The 6753-nt window shown below is 44.5% G+C and overlaps 1 pseudogene; it reads left to right on the forward strand.

Annotated features, from left to right (window-relative positions):
• Positions 1 to 3474: 3474 nt before the first annotated feature.
• Positions 3475 to 5065, forward strand: LOC114095134 (cytochrome b-c1 complex subunit 2, mitochondrial-like; annotated as a pseudogene).
• The last annotated feature ends 1688 nt before the right edge of the window (positions 5066 to 6753 follow it).

Genomic DNA, 6753 nt, shown 5'->3' on the forward strand with positions numbered 1-6753 from the left:
GCTCTGAGCTATGGGGGTGGTCCTTAGTTGTTTGGAACTTGGCCCTAGGATGATGAAGCATAGAAATGTTGTCTGAGGGCGGGAGTAGGGGCATATAGGGTGTGGGGGGCAGATGGAGGTGGTCTGGTTGAGTATCAAGTAGTTTTTATATCAAAGATCTGCTCCCACTGAGGTCCTTTGTGATAGCCAAGAATTGACTAGCTACCTTTCTTGGACCAGAAAGATGTCAAAACATTATACACAGAAAAAAAATTAAAATATAAATTATATAGCACTGGAAAGATGCCAGATAAAATTGAAATTCCTAGACTGTGTTACTTTTCCAATACATAGGAAGAGGCTCATGAGAATAGAATAATGATGCCCTGCTGAAGCCCCTGATATTGGTAGTGCCTCCCTTGGGCCCCCGTGGGTCTGCTTAGTCTCCGAACTCGATGTTGAACATGATTCTCCTTAGCTAGGTTGTTTGTATACATCAATGATAACTTTTATCAGCTGCCACACATTGACTTTGGTCACCAAGACAGAGTTACATGCAGATTTTTAGATAGCCAATGTGAAACACTTGAGAATCCTTTAAGGAAGACTGCCACACACTGGAGGACATTGGTAGTAGGTACTATTGTGTGTGGGGGTGGAAGGAACTGCTTTAGTCTTGAGTTTGTAAGCATCAAATTTGCGGGAATTTCCCCATGAACCATAGGCAGGTCTCAGACCAGAAAAAACTGGAGTGGAGTTGTGTGCCAGCCAATAGGGTTGACCCAGGGGGATGCTGGCACTCAGCAGTGGGGAACCATGTCCTAGCTGAGGAGGGGAGGACCTTGTGGGGCCAGGGAGAAGCTGGGCTTTCATTACACAGGGCTGCTACTGAGAGATGGACCACGCTTTGTCTCAGGAACTCCACTCCTTGACCTACTGGGGTAGAACTTCAGGAAATGGCTTTTCTATCCTCTTGCTCCTTTCCCTTCATCTCTACTTTCAGCCACAGAAAGGGCAAAAACCATGACGAGGCTGGGTAAACTTGGAGAAGCACAAAGAGAAGGAGGATAGAATCCCCTTCCTTTTTTTCCCCAGGTCAAACTAGGGGAAAGCAAGAAGATTTGATTTTTAATGGAGGAGGAGTGTAATATAGCACAGGCATTTTTATTACTCATTCGAGACACTGATAGGGTCTTAGTGATTGGAGGGTGGCTAGTACAGTCAGCAGGACTAGCTTGCTGAGACCTGGGTGCATCCTGTTAGAGATGCGCAGCTGTCCAGGGATGGACAAGAGTCATTCACAGCTGCGTCAACCTCATTGCTGTTGCTGAGGGACCCCTGGTTCTCTGGCATCCCTCATCACATTCGGTGGTCACCACTACAGACCCACTGCCCATGAGCCATTGAGGCTCACTGTACCAGTGGGAATGACTGCACTGTTTTGTTTAAACTGTGCTACTTGAGATTAGCTTTACTTTGCAAAATTGCCGGTTGTAAAGTCATTTTTTGTTTTTCCCTTTGCCAAGTTCTATAACTCCTAAAAGAATAATCCCCTTTAAATTGCTGAGATATTAACTACGATAATCAACTATTCCAGGAAAAAGGGACAAAGAAAAAAATCATCTGTTCCCAGACCCCCTAAATAGTAATCTGTCTTTAGTTTTTCAGAACCCTGGAACACCTGATGGTCTTCATATAACATCAAAGTCTGGGCCGAGGACTTATGAATTCTGTATTCCAATTAAAAGAAGAATAGAGTTGAGGATATGGCTCCATGGTATAGTGCTTGCCTAGCATGCAAGATCCTGTGGATTCTATCCCTAGTACTGCCAAAATACACACACACACACACACACATACATACATACATACATACATTTAACTTACATGAAAATAATGTGTTTATATAATGAATTATAGAACTGGCCCAAGGTCAAATGTCATTTGTAATCCTAGGAATGTTTAAAATAAAAGCAGCCCCTGAAGATGTGCAACTCAGCACATGGCCCTCCTGTTTATTACCCCATTCCTCCCTCTTTTTCCTTCCTATAAAGACCCTTTCATGTACCTGAATTTTTTGAAATGTCCATTAGGACGAGAGTTTGGCCATTTTCCTCATCAGCTAGCTTATCATGATAAAGCCTGATTTCCTTTCCGCTAACTCCAGTCTCCCAAATATCAGCTGTCATGCAGTGAACAGAACAGAATCTTGATCAGTAATACCAATGTGGTTTCTCTGTGGCCTCAGTTGATGAGAGTAAGAATTATCAGAAGATGCAACTGTGAAGGTGCCTGGGTTGGTGACTCCAGAGCTCTCAAGTTACAGCTGGGAGACATAGCAAGGTGAACAATCCCTGACCACATAGGACTCCAGTGGTAATTTGGGTCAAGAGCCTGGAGTTCTGGGTTCTACCTGTATCCATCATACTCCTGACCCTGCTCCCCTCCACCGGGAATGTGGTTTCCCAGGCTGGGGCACTGGGAGAGTAGGGTTCAGAAGTGGATTTGTCCAGGCAAAACCCATGTTTGGTGCCTTTGAACCCAGATTCCTCAATGAGGGATAGGGGGTGACAGATGTGCCAGCTCCCTCTTAGCAGCTGCAACAATATTAGAGGAACTTGAAGCTCTACTGCCAACCCCTTCTCCAAGCTGGATCCAGTCTGTAGCCCACAGTGGTAGAAGACAGCAACAGGAAGCACAGGCAGCCCAGGACTCCAATAAATTCCTCTCTGGGGAAAAGAGGAAAGGAGGACATAAGGCCTCATTGCTCATGATACAAACTAGCTTATGAAAAAGCAAAACAAAAACAAAATAGTGATGGAATTTATTGGCTTTATACTTCAAGACCCAACATTAAGAAGACCCCAGGAGTGGCACAGCACAGAGCTGAGGTCTCAGTTGTGGCTTTGTTTGTATGTGTGTCTCTCTCTCTGTCCTTGTTTCTCTCTGTATCTCTCTATGTGCCTCTCCCTCCCCCTCTCTTTCCCTCATCCGTATCCTTAGGAGGCTGTAGCTTCCCTGGCTCTCAGCTCCAGCCATTTCTGGAAGCAAGAGCAGCATTCCCCCCAACATTCTCAGCAGGTCCTTTGGGTTGGCTGTGATTGACCTGGTTTGAGTCATGTGTCATTCCTGAGCTAATTACTATGGCTGAGAAATGCAGCTCTCTGGCCAGCAGCTGTCATGTGGAACAGCACATTGGAAAGGGGAGACAGGTCCTCCCACCTGCCAAATGACAGGCATAGCAGAGTGTCTGAGGCCACTCAGTGACATGATCTGATTTCTCCCTCTAGAATATAAGATGAAGGAGCAGAATATGTGAAGATAACGAAAAAACAGAGCTCCAACCACCTATAAAATCCAAACTTTTACACCAGGAGGACTGGGTTAGTTAGCTTTCTATCACTATGACAAAATACCTAAGTTAACAAACTAAGAGGAGACCATCTTGTTTTTCTTTAAGCTGGCAGTGACTGTGGGTCCATGCACTCTTGAACCATGAAGCTACTAACCAGAGCTGGGTCCCTCTTGAGATTTTATTCTCTCAAAGTTGTCCTGAAGTTAAAGGCACAACCGGCCCCTGCAAGAGTTCCTCTACATCCTCAGGACCTTGAACTTTCCACAGTACTCAATGGTTTGGTGATTGCTTCTCCGGGAAACTATGCTTCTGCATCAAGAATTGGTTGTTTATGAAAGCAAGCAGTAGATGTGAGAACTCCAGCAATTTAGGAACCTGTCATTTGCTGCATCTGGCATCCAGTTTAACTACAAAAGGAGTTTCATCTTTCAAGATAACCTGTAGAATTGAAGCAGTTGGTGCTAAATTAAGTGTGGGAACAACAAGGGAAAATATGGCTTACACTGAGGGGTACCTGTGGGATGTTGTCGATATTCTAATGGAGTTCCTGCTCAATGTCACCAAAGAAGCAGGTTGGGGAAGTGGCTGCCCTTCAGTCTCAGCTAAGGATTGACAAAAGTGTGGCTTTTCAGAACCCACAAGTTTATCACAGTGAAAATTTGCATGCCACAGCTTACCAGAAGGCCTTGGGTAATTCTTTGTATTGTCCTGACTATTGGATTGGAAAAGGGACATCAGAAGAGCTACATTACTTCATTCAGAGCTATTTTACAAGCACAAGAATGACTTTGGTTGGACTTGGTGTGAGTCATCCTATTTTAAAGCAAGTTGCTGAACAGTTTCTCAATGTAAGGGGTGGGCTTGATTTATTTGGTGCAAAGGCCAAATATTATGGAGGTGAAATTTGAGAACAGAATGGAGACAGTCTTGTCCATTCTGGAGTTGTAGCAGAAAGTCTGCCATAGGAAGTGCAGCACATGCATTCACTGTTCTTCAGCATGTCCTTGGGATGCTGGACCACATGTCAAGAGGGGCAGCAATGCCACTAGCATCCTGTACCAGGCTATTGCCAAAGGAAATCACCAGTCGTTTGATGTTTCTGCTTTTAATGCCGGTTACTTGGATTCTGGACACTTTGGAATTTACGCAATCTCCAAGGCTGCAGCTGCTGGAGATGTTATCAAGTCTGCCTATAACCAAGTAAAAATAATTGCTGAAGGAAACCTTGCCAATGAAGATGGCCAGACTGCTTAGAAGAAGCTGGAAGCTGGATACCTAATGTCAGTGGACATTAGACTTCCTGAATGATGTTGGATCCCAGGCTCTAGCTGCTGGTTCGTTCTCTCTCTCTCTCTCTCTCTCTCTTGTTTTGTTACCAGGGATTGAACCCAGGGGTGCTTTACCACTGAGCCACATCCCTATACCTTTTTAATATTTTATTTAGAGACTCAGAGTCTCACCAAGTTGCTTAGGGATTTGCTGAATTGCTGAGGCTGGCTTTGAACTCATGATCCTCCTGCCTTAGCCTCCTGAGCCACTGGGATTACAGGCATATCCCACTGCACCTGGCCTAGTTGCTGGTTCTTATATGCCACCATCCACCCTCCTTCAGCAAACTGACTCAGTGGCTGATGTGATATCATAAATGCTATAAAGAAGTTTGTTTCTGGCTAGAAGTAGGTGTCAGCAAGTGGAAATGTGGTCCATACACCTTTTGTTGATGAGTTGTAACACGAAAGCAAATATTTCTGGGGAGAGAACAGAACATTTTCTTAGCCCAGAGCAGCAAACACATGAAAGTCAAGTCTGTAATAATTTATCTTTTTTTTTTCTCAATGAGGTAAAATATCATAAAACATAAATGCAGGTTATTATTCCCAGGTGACCTAGAGTCAATAAGACATTCTGCTTAAATGTTAAAAAAAATTAAGAACTTAAAGGAGGAAAGGTTTATTTTGGCTTATTGTTTCAGTCCATGGTCATTGCCCACATTATTTTGGAGTGTAGCAGAACAGTACATTGTGGCAGTAGTGTGGGGTAGAGGAGTCTGCTTACCTCATAGTAGCCAGGAAGCAAAGAGGGAGAAAAAAAGGACTGTGATCTCACAGCCCCAGGGACCTAACTCCCTCCCACTAGGCTCCACTTCCTAAAGCTTCCACCATCTCCCAATACAGTACCACAGGCTGGAGACCAACCCTTTAGACCATGGGCCTTTGTGGGACATCCAAACCACAATAAGGACACAGAAGAATCTGCCATGGCCTTGTCAATGCCTGGATCTGGTCAGTAGGATGGAACCCTTCTCCCTGGGGGTGGATAGTGAGACGGACCAAGAATGGGGAAGGGTCATCAGCAGTTGTTCAGACTAACAACAAGATTTATCTCCCAGGCTCTGGAGACCCAGGGACAGTGAGGGAGCCATTGGGCACAACAAACTTTCCCACAGCCTAGCAGAGTCACCTTCTTCATATCTGCTACCCACCCAAAAGTCCCCTCCACAAAGATTTCTGCATTAAACTCTCATGAGTATCTGGCAAAATAGGACAAGAAGGACTATCCCCTTGTCAAAAGACAGACCTGGCTTTAAATTTTTTTCTTCTTAGATATACATGTATTTTGACGTATCATGTATACATAGAGCATAACTTATTCTAGTTAGGATTCCATTCTTGAGGTTGTACATGGAGAGCTGGGTTTTTATGGTTTTTCCCCTTTCTGCCTCTGCTGTCAGGATGGAGAGCTCCATTTGGATCTTACAGACTGAGGTCCCCCATTGTATCTCCTGAAATATGGGGAGTCATAAGTGAACATACCACAGAAGAATTCTTTTTTTTTTTTTGTGGTGCTGGGCATTAGACCCATGGCCTTCTGCATGCAAAGCAAGCAGTCTACCAACAGAGCTATATCCCCAGCCCTACATACCAGGAGAATTCTAATATCTCTATCTTGCAGCAACTTAACCTCTGGGTTTTTAGAATCTGGCTCATGGCTTCCTTCGAGTAGGAGATTAGCAGGTGTTGGGTTAACTGAAGAGGAGAAAGAATTTAGGCCCTGAACTTAAAAAAACAAGAAGAAAGAGAGAATTTGGAAGAAATTTTAGGGAAATCGAAGCCTGATGATAAACCTAGAAGTAACTCTTCCTTGCCTGACTGTGGTGTTCCATCTTGGAAGTCAAGCAGGTGTGGTTCATGGCCATTTCTTTGACTTGGCTCCATCACTGGGGAATTTGGGGATGTCTGCCCAAGAAGATGGGAAGGGATATGAGGGCTCCAGTGGGCAGGACCTTCTGAGATCTGGACCAACTGTCTGTCCATGTCTCTTGGGAGATCTTGAAAGTGATTTGGTTCAGGATCATTTTCCCTTTCCTCTTTTGAGATGAGCAACCTCAAATAGAGTCTGGGGCCTTGTGCACAGGGACT

Source organism: Marmota flaviventris, chromosome 1, assembly GCF_047511675.1.
Source record: "Marmota flaviventris isolate mMarFla1 chromosome 1, mMarFla1.hap1, whole genome shotgun sequence".
In the NCBI taxonomy this organism is placed as follows: domain Eukaryota; kingdom Metazoa; phylum Chordata; class Mammalia; order Rodentia; family Sciuridae; genus Marmota; species Marmota flaviventris.